Consider the following 16,566-nt stretch of genomic DNA (forward strand, 5'->3'; position numbering starts at 1 on the left):
AAGTAATGAAGGACATGCATAGGGATGTGGCCAGCAATCAAGTGGCCCACCACCCCTTCTTCCACTATCAGTAATCATTAGGCACACTGAGGACATGTACCTATGGGTACATATAACTGCTTAACATATCTGCCCAAGAGAGGTGCAATTAAAATGTTTGCTCTTTGAATTAGCCCTGCTACTTTTAGTAATTTTGTTTGGGTGTAATGCCTCTGTATCCTATTCTGTGAGAATGCAGATTTCGTTATTAAAGATGTATGTAATAACGGCATAGATAGCTAATGAACAAATAAATGATAGTTAATGTTTCAGTACACGCTTACATCCTAAATGATTGCCTTGAAAAAGAACAGATTTTTTCATCCATGTCAATCCTACTTAATTCAGGATGTCTACAGTCTGATATTACTAACCTTCTTATTTTGTACTTTCCTCATTGCTGTTGAAAATTATGTTCAATTTGCCTATTTTGTCCTTCTTGCATGTTTAAATGCTATTGGCTAGTTATTAGGTTGCTTAGCACCACAATTGCATATGATATCTGGGAATTTTGAAATGTAATTACCAACCACCTAAATGTTCAGAAACTATTCAACCATCATTTATGTGTATTTTGCAGTTTCCTCAGATACCAATTGTTGATTAAAGAATTTTTATTTTAAAATTTTAGATTTTTATTAGCTAAGATTAAAGTTAGAAAGCTTGTTTTCATTATCACAACAACCTGTCCCATAGAGTTTGACCTAAATTAGCTTTGCTTCCTTAAGCTCTTCTTCATGATGTAGAATGCAAGCATGGTTTGGACCTGACTCTGAAAGGGAAAGCCTCATTGGGTAATGTAATTTAAATTATTAAACAATTACAATACATTTAAAATACTGAATCTGTTCCTAAAAGGGCATCCCAAAAGGAAAAAAATATATAAATATAATTATTTATAAGGATCTATTTTTAAATTCCAAGTATATTGGCCTTTATAAAGTTAAATCTATAATAGTACAGTTCTTTGTTGTGTAAATCTTAGGGTAGTTATATGGTGACATATACGAACTTGTTGTGGTACAACAAAGGCACTTTGTTCAGTGGCATGTTCCAAAGAGTGATGGGGTTATTCAGCACCTTGTAAAAGTATTCAGCCCCCATCCCTTTGTTCACCTGAGTGTTACAGCCAGAAAGTTTGATCAATTTAACTGAGAAATTTTATTTGTGAACAGGTTTCCCCCGCCATCCAAAGGTAGAGCATTCCTGTGAAACAGTTCGTAAGCCGAAATGTCGTAAAGCGAAGAAGCAATTACCATTTATTTATATGGGAAAATTTTGTGAGCATTCGCAGACCCAAAAATAACCTACCAAATCATGCCAAATAACACATAAAGCCTAAAATAACAGTAACATATAGTAAAAGCAGGAATGATATGATAAATACACAGTCTATATAAAGTAGAAATACTTTTCCACAATCATTACTGAACTGTTCTCCGTAGCGAAAATCTCATGCAAGCGCCGTTGGCAAAAACATGGCGCAAGCGCTCTCCAGTAACCTTTAAGCTATGAAGCTGCCAAATCATACCAAATAACACGTAAAAATACACAGCCGATATAAAGTAGAAATAATGTATGTACAGTGTAGTATCACTTACTAGAATTGGGAAGATGGTGCCGAGCATACTGATGATGGTGTGTTAGGCTGAGTTGGAGTTTGGGTAGTGTAGTGGCCCCCACCCTCCAGGCCGCCGAGTGAAACATTGCCGCGAAGCATGCAGGGGTCCAGTGGTAGCCGGGAGGCACACAGCATATCTTTAAGAAAAAAGCCGAAACAAACATGCTAATTAATTAGGTGTCGCCCAGCACATAATTGTCGGCCCAGATCAGTGCTGATTTCCGATTGTGTCGTCTCTGATCTGGGCCGACAATTACGTGTCGGGCAGCACCTAATTAATTAGCATGTTTATTTCGGCTTTTTTCTTAAAGATGTGCTGTGTGCCTCCCGGTTACCATTGCATTCTCCGCGAATCGGTATCTGTCCGTGGCCTGAGTGTTGGGGTGGTGGGACACTGGGGTGTCATCTCATCAGCATCTGTTTCCATTAGGGCAGGCAGGTCATCTTCTATCTCTGCCCGCCGCGATGTCGAAGGTCAAGGTTCATCGTTTGCTGTGGCTGATGTGGAAGGCTTGCTTGACTGCTGAGCCTTGCGCATTTTTCTATCACACAGTTCTTTGTGTGGACTCAAACCATCCTGCAAATATCCCCTAAACCAACGTACCCTTTCAAAATTAAAGTCTTACTTTATCATTACTCATTCGGTTTCGATTGTTATCCTTTTTTCTTCCAATTGCATCAGCTCTTCATCTATCAGTTCTTGGTCATGGGATGCCAAAACCTCTTCAACATCATCTTTTGTCAACTTCCACAAGCCAAACTCATGTTGTCCTTACTTCGTTCACCACAATCGAAACGCTTAATTATGTCTAGTTTTACGCTAAGTGTAACACCCTTACGAGCTCTTTTATGCTTTTCTGATACCATAGAACTCATCTTGCAAATGGCTGCTCACAGGCACGTGTTTAAGCAATGCTGTTCTGAATCCGGGGGAGAGCAGCTGCTCGGGGCGTGCGCTGCCTTTTATTGCACGCTGATTTTTTTTATCGCGGGCTGCTTTTTTTTTGTAACAGTGAAAACACCTGAAAGCGAAAACAGGGTACTAATGTAGGTCTTTCGTAACAGTGAGGTTTCATAAAGTGAACGTTGGAAAAGCCGGGGACACCTGCATCACGTGCACATTTTTTCACAGTAGAGCCCAAAAAGCAGGGAAAATTGTAAAGCATGAAAAACCAAAAATTCAAAAACTAAAATGTCAGCAGTTCAAAAGTATTCATCTCCCTTAGCTTAGTACTTAGTTCGACCAACACTCGCAGCTAATACAGTCTTTTTGGATAAGTCTCTATTAATCTATTAGCTTTGCACAACAGGATGAAGCAAGATTTGCCCATTCTTCCTTGCAAAATTGCTCAAGGGGTGCCAGGTTAGTTGGGGAGGCGTGGTGGACAGCAATATTGAGGTCTTGCCAGAGATGTTCGATCGGGTTAAGATCAGGACTCTTACTGGGCCATTCAAATACATGAATTTTCTTCAATCGAAGCCACTCTGTGGTTACTCTGCCGGTGTACTTTGGTTTTTGTCCTGCTGAAAGACGCACTTCCTCCACATTGTAAGCTTCCAGCGGAGGATAGCAGGTTCTTATCCAGGATCTCTCTCTGTTTAGAAGCATTGATCTTCTCATCAATCCTGACTGAATTTCAAGTCCCTGCTGCTGAAAAGTATCCCCATAGAACGATGCTTCCTCTACCATACTTTACAGTGGAGATGGTGTTACCTGGCACTATTAGATTTACACTACACATGCTAAAAAGTTCCACTTTAGTCTAATCCTACCACACGACCTTCTTCCACATCTTTACAGTATCTCCTAAGTGAAGCTTTGCAAAGTCTTTATAGGCAAGGATATGCTTTTTTTTTTAGCCAGTACTGCTTCCTTGCCACTCTTCCATAAATACCCATTTTGTGCAAGGCCTTAGAGATTGTGGAGCCATGAACTTCATCTCCAGTTGCAGTCACTGACTTCTGCAGTTCACTCAGTGTGACTGTTGGCACCATAGTAGTCTCTCTTTACAAGGGCCAACCTTCTCTGGTGACTAAGTTTAGAGGAGCAGCCTGACCTCGGCAGTGTGGCTGTAGTTTCATATTTTTTTTCACTTTCTCAGATTGGACCTCACCGATCCCCAAGATATGTTCAGTGCCTTAAAGATGGTCTTGTACCCTTCCCCAGATTTATGCTTCTCTGTTATAACTTCCCTGATTTGTCTTGAATGCTCTTTTGTAGTCATCTTGGTTTGGAATGTTGAAAATACTAATACTATACTGTTGGACCTTAGTGGGGGGGGGTATTTATTCTTATGAATTCTTCAAAAATAGGTGATCCTTAAATTTTCTACGTCAACAAATTGGTTGAGTTGGTAAGGTAAATATATTGCACCTGAGGAAAGTTAGCATAGTAATTACAAAAGAGATGAATACATCACAGCCTCACAATTTTGGTTTTTAATTTTTAGTAAATTGTTGATAGGCCTTGGAATTTTTCTTTTGATTTAACATGATTCGCAATGTTTTGTAGGTGAGCTCAAAAATCCTACTGCAATGTATTTTAAATTTAAAAGATGAGACAGTAAAATGTTCAAGTAGTTGTAGGGGCTAAATATTTTTTCAAGGCACTGTATAAGTACAGAAACTTCATTTGGCCCACTACAAAGACACGAATATGTCAAAAGATGTTAATTGAATATACTTCAAGATGGCTTCTTTTGGAAGCCATAGGGATGGGTCCCTGGTTATTGTTGTTTCATATGGCAGATGATTTTCTCTTCACACGTCTAATTGGTTTTTGTCAAGCCACTCCTTCAGCTCCTGGCCACGTCGATGGACCGTGCAAAATTGTCTTGGATCTTGGTGAGAGACCAGGTGGAGGGCGTCCTGGGTTGGGGCACCACAGGGGCAAGCCTAGGTTTGTCTGGCACCCCATTGGTGTAGTGTTTGTGCCGTTTTGGCATGTTGACTTCTGAGTCTATTTGCGGCTGTCCAGTTTTTTCTTGTAGCTGTAGTAAAGCTCTGGAGGAGCTAGGCGAAGTCATCGATCAGCGTGTTGATGTGCCAGTATTGGTGCTATTCAGTATGTTCGTCATAGGACTCAAAGTTTTTCAAGTTGTAGAAAGGTTTTCAGGATTTGAGTTGGGAAGTTGGAGGAGCATTTTCGACGAGTTTACAAACTGGAATTTTGTTGGGCATATTTTGAATACACTTGTAGAATTTTGCTAAAGATGCTCCTGCGGATCTCTGGGGGTGCTATTCCACATGTTGTTGGGAGCCTGACGTGTGGATTTTAGGGTCCTGAGATTATTGTCATAGAAATTTCTCCCAGGTGGATCCTTAGTAGTGAGGTTCTACACACTGACCCATCCTTTAAACCCATGATGAGATCCTTTAAGACAACCAAAATATGTTGTGCCTCCTATAAGAAGAAAATCTTCAGTTGACTTGGCTCAGACTGACAGCTGTTTAAACACTTAGTGACTTGCCTGACTTGTTAGAGGAAGTCAACATGTCAGGCAGCATCAGTGGAGGGGAATAAACAGTTGAGACCCTTCATTGGGACTGAAAATCATGTGTGCAGATGATCCCTGATGGAGGGCCTTGGCTTGAAACATTTATTCGACTCAAAGTTTCCAGCATCTGCAGAATCTCTAGTGTTTAGACTTTAAGAAGAGTAAAGGCTTCAAAAAATCTAAACAATCTAAGGGAGACTTTTAAAGAACATATTTAAATTGAGAATTTGAGAGTCTTTACATTGGCAAAATAACTAAAGCTATTACAGCCAATCCCTTCCATTCAAAACAAGCCGGGGTTCTTCAAAACATAAATAGATACATTTTTATTAAGTTCCCTTTGCCATAATGAAGTTCATACAGTGTCTAACCCAGGAGATTTCTTAGCTGTTCAATGGTGAAATGCTGCCAGCAATCTCCGCATTTTACAGTCAACGGATTTTGGAAGTTACTACTATGTAGCAGGATAAATCTAACAAACTGTACATTTCACAGTAGAATATGGACCATTCATGACACAAATAAGAGTAATACACAAGATGTTAAACACATCCAGACCCGATGAAGGGTCTCAGCCCAAAACATTGACTGCTTATTCCTCTCCATAGATGCTACCTGACCTACTGAGTTCCTCCAGCATTGCGTATGTGGTACTCTGGATTTACAGAATCTGCAGAATCTCTTGTGTTCATGACAAAAACAATTTGTACTTACAGTTCAATTGAGCTTCTAACATGGATTTTCACCTGAGCAAATTTTATGTGAGGGCTCATGTTCAAATTCTTGTTTAGTCTTAAATATGAACAGGGATGCAAAAAGTTTAGGGAAGGAAACCTCAGTGCTTCAGACCACTTCAGTTGAAGCTACAATCTCCAATGATGAAGCTATTAAATAATTAAAGAATTAGAGATTAATCTGAAACATCAACTGTCCATTTCCTTCCACAGATGCCGCGTGACCTGCTGAGTTCCTCAAGTAACTTTGGTTTTGCTCCAGATTCCATCCTCCTTATGTCTCCAACCCAGATTAATCATCTGGTTATAGGACTAAAAGAGATGACAAAGAGGAGTAGGAGATTAACACAAGGGAGAGATTCGAAAAGTAAATCTGTTCCATTATTAAGATGGTTTAGTTCCTTGGGCATCCAGCTCCATTCCTGCTTTAATTCATTTGCTGCTGAGCACCTAATATGTGTCTTTGCTGCTGCCTAAAAGTGGCTACATAGATTAATAGGAAAGGTACATCGCATCCAGAGTTTCTCCGGTTAGCGGACGATTTCCATCCACGCCTCTCTGACATAGTGGGGAACTGCATATGAGGCAAGTTACAGCAGTGGTTTGCCATTGCTTTCTGCCGGGTGAGTTTCCAAAGAGATCACCAGCTCGTAACCCAGCACGGCTGGAAAGCGTGCAGGGGAGCCGGCTGGATTCAAACTCGGGACCTTTCGTCCCAAAGTCCGACGCTGATGCCACTACGCCACCAGCCGGGTCACACAGGTTAATAGGATGGTTTAAAAAAAGACATATGGCATGTTTGCCTTTATTTTAGTTATTTTGTTATTTGATGTCCCATTATGCTCATGCGACCAATTAACCTACTAACCTGTACGTCTTTGGAATGTGGGAGGAAACCCATGCTGTTAGAGGGAGAAAGTGTAAGCTCCTTACAGACAGTGGTGGAATTGAACCCAGATTGCCGGCACTCTGCTGGTGATGTGCTAACCGCTAACCACTACTTACTGTGTCACCTTAGTCAAGGAATTGCATACAACAGTTTGGAAGTTATGTTGCAGCTTTTTGAAACCCTAGTGTACACCCTTGTCAATTGCTAGGAACTTTTCTAGTGGTGTTTAGTATTGTGGCTTCCTGGAGATTTACATAAATATTGCTCTGTAGCCCAAATTGTTTAATGCTATTGTGTAGTGACTTTGGGATGATACCAGTTGTAGATATTACCATTGGGACAATGTTCATGTTCCATAGTCTTTCAATTTCCTCTTTTAATTCAGTATATTTCTTTTCACTTACTGATTTTTGTATATTATGTGTGTTTGGAATGGCTATATCTGTTAAGTAAGTTGTTCCGGTGTGTTTATCCTGTATTATTATATCCGGATGGTTATTATGGATTGTCCTATCTGTAATAATGGATTGGTCATAAAATAATTTGTAGAACTCTGACTCTAAAACTGGACCAGGCTTGTATTTTTAGTAAGGTATGGTGTCTTATGAGTTTGTATTTTATAGCAATACAGTATTGTCTTTGGAAAGCAGCATCCATCATTCACCACCCAGGCCATGCTCTTTTCTCACTGCTGCCATGAGGTAGAAGTTACAAGAGTCTCAAGACTCATACAACATGGTTCAAGAACAATTACTTCCCCACTACCATCATGCTCTTGAAAAAAGGGGATAATTACACTCACATGGCCATCCGTTGGGATGTTCCCACAACCAGTGATCTAACTTTACGAATTCTTTATCTTGTTATCTCATGGTCTTGTTATTTATTGCTATTTATTTATATTTGCACTTGCACAGTTTGTTTTCTGCAGGTCTTGCTGATCTTTCATTGATCCTGTTATACTTACTAGTCTGTAGATTTGCTAAATATGCCGACAGGAAAAAGAATCTCAGAGTTGTATATGGTGACATATATGTACTTTGATAATAAAGTTTACTCTGAACTTTGAAAATTTACTTTGAACTTTGAATTTGGTGAATAACGTTTGCCACTTGATTGTGCCTATGTAAGTAATCAGATAAAGTTAAACTGCTGCAAGATCCTGTAATGTGTTGGATTGTTTCTGTTTTCTCTTTGCATTTGTGTGTGTGGCATCCGTTAGTCTTGCGAGACCCATGGATCTGCGTCTGGAAAGTCTTGTTTCAGTCTGTGTTAGTAGAGCAGCGTCTGTTGTGGCTGTAGAGGCCCACACGGGAGTGACAGTCTCGGCTACAGTTATCATCCTGAATTTGGTGGTCTTTTATTATGTATTTTTGATCTTTGTGTTTACGACCTGATCCTGTATTGCCACAAGGAACCCCTCTGTTTCTGGGAAGAGGTCTCCAACTCTGAGCAGGCATTCGATGCTTCCTTGTCGATAATCTAGTCTGCTCAGATTGTGGGGATGTCTTCCATGGAGGGTCATGCTCTTCCATTGGTTATCTTTTTCTTCTGTAGTGATAATTTCTTCAGTTTTCTCCGTTATGCTTTCATTTTAAGTTTAGTGGTATGTACTTCTTACCAAAATTGCATACGTTCACTTGGCATCCTGAATCCTGTTTTTGTTGATGAAAGTGTATCCATAGAACTTTTATCTGATTTATGTAAATATTTTATGTCTGTTATTCTTCATCCCCCTTCTGTCTTAACTAGTGTTAAACCTTAAGTGTGTTCGAGTGTACATTTTTTCCTAAAATTTGTCATTTCAGTTTTTTTCTTTGTAAATTTTCCAGATTTGTTTCGATCCAAGATATTATGCCAAAAGAATATATTAGTATAGGTATAGCAAAAGCGTTTATTGCCTGTGTTATATTTTTATTATTGAGCGGTGGCAGACTTTCTTAAGCCTTGAAGTAAATTTTGTCGGACATTTTCCCTTTGTCACACTATGATCTATTTTCTTTGCTTATTGATATCGCAGATGCTTGTATGTTTCATATTCATCCATCGGTTGTATTGTATCAGACTGCTCTGTTTGATTTTCTACTTTCTCTATTGCACCTTTCTTTACGTTTGATGTTCTGCACCTATCTAATCCAAAGTTTGTTTATATCTTTCAAATCAGTTCTACTATTTAAATTAATTGCTTTAGCTTTACTGATGAAAGAACTATTATTAATACTGTTATTATTCCTTCATAAAATGGAGTAGCTATACTTTTAAAGTATTGCTAAACTTGATGCCAGAGTAGATTAGAGAGTAGCCCCCCCCCCCCCCGGGGATCAATAAAGTATGACTGACTATTGAAAGCAGAGGGATAATGGATTAATAGGACTACGTGCATGGTTATTCAGGGCACTGATGATTGCATGACCTTGAGTTTGTTGTCAATAGAATGAGGGAGGACAGACAGGAACACATTAGAATTGTAAAATACACCGATAACAAAAGTTCATAGTTAAAAGCAGAAGTGTCAATTTTATCAGCAAATGACCTGAGACAGGAATGGAATAGGGTGAATTTTCAGACATGGAAAATATTTCACAGGTTTAGTGATGGTAACACTCATCTTCATTTGAAAGGTGACACAATGTTGCAAGGAATCTTCTTTAGCTTCAAATGTATGCCAGGAAGAGAGCTGGAGCTGGTGGCTGAGAAATAGAGCTGTGACAGGAAATGAAGACAATGTCCTGAGTCTCCTCAGTGATTAGTGGGCAGAACTTTGTGCTCATTCATTACAGAATGTTAGACAAACAGTTAGTTCTGTGTATCATTTTCTCACATTATTTTATTCTGAAGAAAGTACGTTTTAACTTGTGGCTCTACATTTTTAATCATCCTTCTGACGGTTCTCAGGGTCCATGGTATATCAAAGCTTGATGGTGCATAGTTTTATGAACTTAGTATTTCCAATAAATTACTCAGGATCAGTGTGGAGCAATAATATGGCATTCAGAGTGGACTGTTAGAAGGTAGTTAAAGCTGAAAGTAGCATCTGAGACCGAAGCGATTGCCAATGTAATGCTTCAGGCAGTATATGACAGTTCCTTCCAGCCCTCAACATGTATCATTATTTTCAAACACTATTAACAAATGAGAAAGTATGAATATGTATAGTTTATGCCCTCAAATGTCAAGAACATTTTGTATTGTGGTAAACAAAATGGAATTCTTGAATAAAATTTTCAAGCTCACCAGGTCTTTATTGTCAAGCAAGGAACTGCAGCTGCTCAGCCAAAGACACTGAAACTCAAGCTAAAGTTTTGCTTGGGTGATACACCAGTGATACACCGGTGGTATTAAAGTTAAGGTTAGAATTCTGATGTTGATGTTCTGAATAATTTTGATTTATTAACAGTGGGATGTTGGCATCATTAACAAGGCCTGCGTATTAATTGGCCAAGAGTTATTGATGGCAAGGCATCTTCCAGCCCTTTTGGAAAGGGAGTTTCCATAATGCTGTTTTGTAGACACTTCTCTGATTTGGACTCACTGGTGATGAACGACTGCTGATGTACACCCAGTGGACACTTTATTAGGTACATCTGTACACCAGCTCATTAATGCAAATTTATCTTATTGGCCAATCATCTGGCAGCAGCTCAATGTATAAAGGCATGCAGATGTGGTCAAGAGCTTCAGCTGTTCAGATCAAACAACACAATGGGGAAGAAATGTGATTTAAGTCACTTTGACCGTGGAATGCTTGTTGTTCCAGAAGGGGCGGTTTGAACATCTCAGAAACTGTTAATGTCCTGGCATTTTCATGCACAACAGTCTCTAAGAGTTTACAAAGGATGGCATAATAAACAAGAAACATCTGGTGAGCAGCAGATCTGTGGGCAAAAATGAGAGGTCAGCGGAAAATGGCCAAACTGCTTCAAGCTGACACAAAGGTGACACTAACTCAAATAACCACATCTTACAACAGTGGTGTGCATAAGAACATCTCTTCTGAATACACATCAAGCCTTGAAGCTGCTGGGCTACAGCAACAGAAGACCATGGACATACACTCCACCCCCTCCTCCCCCTCCCCTCCCCTCCCCCCTCCCCCTTCTTCCCCTCCCCTTCTTCCCCTCCCCCTCCTCCCCTAGCCCTCCTCCCCTCCCCCTTCTTCCCCTCCCCTCCCCCCTCCTCCCCTCCCCCTCCTCCTCCTCCTCCCCCTCCTCCTCCTCCTCCCCCTCCTCCTCCTCCTCCCCCTCCTCCTCCTCCCCCTCCTCCTCCTCCCCCTCCTCCCTTCCCCCTCCTCCCTTCCCCCTCCTCCCCCTCCTCCCTTCCCCCTCCTCCCCCTCCTCCCTTCCCCCTCCTCCCCCTCCTCCCCCCTCCTCCCTTCCCCCTCCTCCCTTCCCCCTCCTCCCTTCCCCCTCCTCCCTTCCCCCTCCTCCCTTCCCCCTCCTCCCCCTCCTCCCTTCCCCCTCCTCCCCCTCCTCCCCCTCCCCCCCCCTCCCCCTCCTCCCCCTCCCTCCTCCCCCTCCTCCCCCTCCTCCCCCTCCCGCTCTCCCTCCTCCCCCTCTCCCTCCTCCCCCTCCCCCTCCCCCTCCTCCCCCTCTCCCTCCTCCCCCTCCCCCTCTCCCTCCTCCCCCTCCCCCTCCCCCTCCCCCTCCCCCCTCCCCCTCCCCCTCCTCCCCCTCCCCTCCTCCCCCTCCCCTCCTCCCCCTCCCCTCCTCCCCCTCCCCTCCTCCCCCTCCCCCTCCCCTCCTCCCCCTCCCCTCCTCCCCCTCCCCCTCCCCTCCTCCCCCTCCCCCTCCCCTCCTCCCCCTCTCCCTCCTCCCCCTCCCCTCCTCCCCCTCTCCCTCCTCCCCCTCCCCCTCCCCCTCCCTCCCCCTCCCCCTCCTCCCCCTCCCTCCCCCTCCTCCCCCTCCCCCTCCTCCCCCTCCCCCTCCTCCCCCTCCCCCTCCCCCTCCTCCCCCTCCCCCTTCCCCCCTCCTCCCCCTCCCCTCCCCCCTCCCTCCTCCCCCTCTCCCCCCTCCTCCCCTCTCCCCCTCCTCCCCCTCTCCCCCTCCCCCCCTCTCCCCCTCCCCCCTCCTCCCCCTCTCCCCCTCCCCCTCTCCCCCTCCTCCCCCTCCCCCTCCTCCCCCTCCCCCCCCCCCCCCCCTCCCCCCTCCTCCCCCTCTCCCCCCTCCTCCCAGTTCAGGCAATGCTGCTTCTTTCAGACTCTTCTTGATAACCACTCAGCAGCATCATTTGCAGCTAGTCCAAGGCTATTTGCATGCCTTCTTAAACACAGTACTTTCCTTCTATGCCTCATTTGAATAACATGACCCATCAGGCTGTTCAGGTCTCTTGGGAACATGCTTTCCTCTCTTAGGAACTGCTGGTGTAGCTGTGGTGAATGAAGCAACTTCACACGAACAAGTATCAGCAGCTGCAAGGAACTTCATTGGAATTTTTCAGTTTCATTTTTCATACACTCAATGGCCACTTTATTAGGTACACCTGTAAAGGCTTATTACTAATCAGCCAATCATGTGGCTGCAACTCAATGCCTACAATTATGAAGACATTGTCAAGAGGTTCAGTTGTTGTTCAGACCAAACATCAGAATGAGGAAGAAATGTGATCTGAGTGACTTTGATCGTGGAATGGTTTTTGATGCCAGATGCGATGGTTTGGGTATCTCAGAAACCACCAATCTCCTGGGATTTTCATGCACAACAGTTGCTAGTATTTACAGAGAATGATGCGTAAAACAAAAAAAAACATCAGAGAGAGGCAGGTCAGTGGGTGAAAACACCTTGTTGATGAGAGAGGCCAGAAGAGAATGTCCAGAGTGGATCAAGTTGACATGAAGGTGACAGATAACTACAAATAACTACACGTTACAACAGTGGTGTGCTGAAGAGCATCTCTGAATGTACAACACGTCAAACCTTGAAGTAGACAGGCTGCAGCAGCAGAAGACCACAAACATACATAAAGTACCAAGTAAAGTGGCCACCGAGTGTACAGTTCTTGAAATATTGTGAGCTTACATATGGGATTCTGTCATGCATTTCTTCAGTGGTGGTCAAATATTGTAATCTCTTTTCTTTTGTTAGATACCTCATAAGAGAGACATAGAGCAACATTTTATTTTTGAGGAAATAGCCACATCTGAATATTTAGGGACTTGTGTCAGCTCGCTGTCTCTCGGCATTGATAATCTAGAATTGTTGAAGAAATCTTTGTCAATATCTATTTGAGTACACTGAAAACACAATTGAAATTTCCCGTATTTACAATTCCCTTCAGTATGTTACACATTTAAAAACTTAAAATAATGCCTTGCTGTATTACTACAGACAGTAATTACATTTCATTGGGGAAATGTAGCTATTTTTTTCAAACGTTGTTTTATTGGACTTCTTATCCATGACCCTGTTGTATTCAATAAATATTTAAACACAAGAGATTCTGCAGATGCTGGAAATCTAGAGCAACACACACTAAATGCTAGAGGAACTTAGCAAGTCAGGCAGCATCTATAGAGAAGAATAAGCTATGATGTTTCAGGCCGAGACCCTTCATTAGTCCTGACGAAGGGTCTTGGCCTGAAACGTTGACTATTCATCCCACTCCATAGATGCAGCTTGACCTGTTGAGTTTCCCCAGCATTTTCTGTTTATTCGGTAAAGATATGATAGTTGCAAATAATTAAAAATGCTTCAAAACATTTTGAATTTTGCTAAGCACATTATCTATTTAAAAATCTTAAAACTTGTGTTGTAAGATAAAATCGGTTTCCTGAACAAAGTATTTATGACAAAATAAAACCATAAATTCTTAAGTAGTGTTGATGGACAATGACCAATGTGACTCACTCACAGCAAGCCCAAGCCTGAAAAATATTTACCCTCTGTACAGTTTCATTCTCCCAGAGTTGATATCTCTGATCTGATCAATATATTAGATAACATACATTACATGCATCCTTCACATAATGATGGAATTTTGATGCTTGGGATTGACATTTGGATTGTGAAGTGGAGATTACATACTGTTCAAGATTTGAAATGTGATTAACTCATGCCTTTTTTTCAATGAATAATTATTTTAATCACTCAGCAGCCCTATGTATTAGAACATAGAACATAGGAATTTAGTACACATTACAAGCCGTTCGGCCCACAATGTTGTGCCGACCATGTAACCTACTCTAGGGACTACCTAGAATTTCCCTACTGCATAGCCCTCTATTTTTTCTAAGCTCCATGTACCTATCTAAGAGGCATTTAAAAGACCCTATCATATCTGCTTCCACCACCGCCACCGGCAGTGCATTCCACGCACCCATTACTCTCTTTGTGAAAAATTTACCCTTGACATCCCCTCGGTACCTATTGCCAAGCACCTTAAAACTGTGCCATCTTGTGTTAGCCATTTCAGTTGTGGAAAAAAGCCTCTGGCTAGCCACATGATCAATGCCCCTCATCATCTTATATACGTTTATCAGGTCACATCTCATCCTCCATTGCTCCAAGGAGAAAAGACCAAGTACACTCAACCTATTCTCAGAAGGTACGCCCTCCAATCCAGGCAACATCCTTGTAAATCTTATATAACCATGTAACAATTACAGAACGGAAACAGGCCATCTCGGCCCTTCTTCTCTGCACTCTCTCTATAGTATCCACATCCTTCCTATAGTGAGGTGACTAGTTGAACACAGTACTCCAAACAACAGGAATTCTGCAGATGCTGGAAATTCAAGCAACATACATCAAAGTTGCTGGTGAACGCAGCAGGCCAAGCAGCATCTATAGGAAGAGGCGCAGTCGACGTTTCAGGCCGAGACCCTTCGTCAGGACTAACTGTACTCCAAGTGGGGTCTGACCAAAGTGTTATATAGCTGGAACATTTCCTTATGGCTCTTGAACTCAATTCCACGGTTAATGAATGCCAACACATGATATATGCCTTCTTAACAACACTGTCAACCTGCGCAGCAGCATTGAGTGTCCTGTTGACATGGACCCCAAGATCTCTTGGATCCTCCACACTGCCAAGAGTCTTACCATATATATTATATTCTGTCTTCAAACTGGAGCTACCAAAATGAACCACTTCACACTTGTCTGGGTTGAAGTCCATCTGCCACTTTTCAGCCCAGTTCTGCATCCTATTAATGTCCCGCTGTAACCTCTGACAACCCTCCAGACTATCCACAACACCCCCAACCTTTGTGTCATCAGCAAACTTGTTAACCCACCCTTCTACTTCTTTATCCAGGTCATTTATAAAAATCACAATGAGGAGGGGTCCCAGAACAGATCCCTGCAAAATACCACTGGTCACCAACCTATATGCAGAATACAGATCATCTATAACCACCTTTTCCTTTCTGTGGGCAAGCCAGTTTTGGATCTATAAAGCAAGGTCTCCTTGGATCCCATGCCTCCTTACTTTCTGAAGGAGCCTTGCATGGGGAACCTTATCAAATGCCGTACTGAAATCCATATACACTACATCCACTGCTCTACCTTCATCAATGTGTTTTTTTACTTCCTCAAAAAATTCAGTCAGGCTCGTAAGGCATAACCTGCCCTTGACAAAGCCATGCTGACTGTCCTAATCAGATAAGTGTCTCCAAATGCTCAAAATTCTGCCTCTCAGGATCTTCTCGAAAACTTGCCTACCACTGAAGTCAGACTCAGTGGTGTATACTTTCCTGAGTCATCTCTACTCCCTTTCTTGAACAAGGGAACAACATTTGCAACCCTCCAGTCCTCTGGTACTTCTCCCATCCCCATCAGTGACGGAAAGATCATCGCAAGAGGCTCAGCAAACTCCTCCCTCGCTTCCCACAGTAGCCTGGGGTATATCTCAGCTAACTGTGATGTAACTGGTGACTTATCTAACTTAATGCTTTTCAAAAGCTTCAGCACAGCCTCTTTCTTAATGTCTATATGCTCAAGTGCTTCAGTCTGCTGTAAGTCATCCCCACAACTGCCAAGGTCTTTTCCATGGTGAATACTGAAACAAAGTATTCATTAAGTACCTCAGCTACCTCCTCTGATTCCATGCACATGTTTTCACTATCGCACCTGATTGGTCCTATTTTCACACAACTCATCCTCCTGCTCTTCACATACTTGTAGAATACCTTGGGGTTTTCCTCAATCCTACTCAACAAGGCCTTCTCATGGCCCCTTCTGGCTCTCCTATTTCCATTCTTAAGCTTCCTAGCAACCTTGTAATTTTCTAGAACTTTATCAGTACCTAGTTTCTTGAACCTTTCATAAGCTTTTCTTCTTAACTAGATTTTCTAAATACTTTGTACACCATGGTTATTTAACTCTACCATCCTTTCCCTGCCTCAATGCAACATACCTATGCAGACCTCCATGCAAGTGTTCCCTGAACATTTGCCACATTTCTGCTGTGCATTCCCCTGAGAATGTCTGCTCCCAAGTCCCTGCCTAATGGCATCATATTTCCCCCTACCCCAATTAAATGTTTTCCCAAATCTTCCGCTCCTATCCCTCTCCTCATAGAGCTGTGGTCACTACCTCCAAAATGCTCTCCCACCAAGAGATCTGACACCTGACCAGGTTCATTTCCCAATACCAGATCAAGTACAGCCTCTCTTCTAGTTGGCTTATCTACATATTGCATCAGAAAGCCTTCCTGAACATACCTAACCGAATGAGTGCTCCTCGATGTCTCTGTTACTATTGGGGGGGGGGGTCTATAAAAATACACCCAGTAGAGTTATTGTCCCTTTCCTTTTTCTGACTTCCACCCACACTGACTCAGTAGACAATC

The 16,566-nt window shown here is 42.5% G+C and overlaps 1 protein-coding gene and 1 long non-coding RNA gene across 2 annotated transcripts in view; one reads left to right on the forward strand and one right to left on the reverse strand.

The window, feature by feature from the left end:
* Window positions 1-16,566, forward strand: part of LOC134357793 (ubiquitin-conjugating enzyme E2 E2) — a 189,021-nt gene that overhangs the window by 95,521 nt on the left and 76,934 nt on the right. The gene's annotated exons all lie outside the window — the stretch shown is intronic.
* The window catches only part of LOC134357794 (uncharacterized), a 198,398-nt gene continuing 193,907 nt past the window's right edge, over window positions 12,076-16,566 (reverse strand). Inside the window, exon 6 of the long non-coding RNA XR_010020729.1 lies at window positions 12,076-12,965. This is a non-coding gene — a long non-coding RNA (uncharacterized LOC134357794). The remainder of the gene's footprint in view (window positions 12,966-16,566) is intronic.

Source organism: Mobula hypostoma, chromosome 17, assembly GCF_963921235.1.
Source record: "Mobula hypostoma chromosome 17, sMobHyp1.1, whole genome shotgun sequence".
Classification (NCBI taxonomy): Eukaryota; Metazoa; Chordata; class Chondrichthyes; order Myliobatiformes; family Myliobatidae; genus Mobula; species Mobula hypostoma.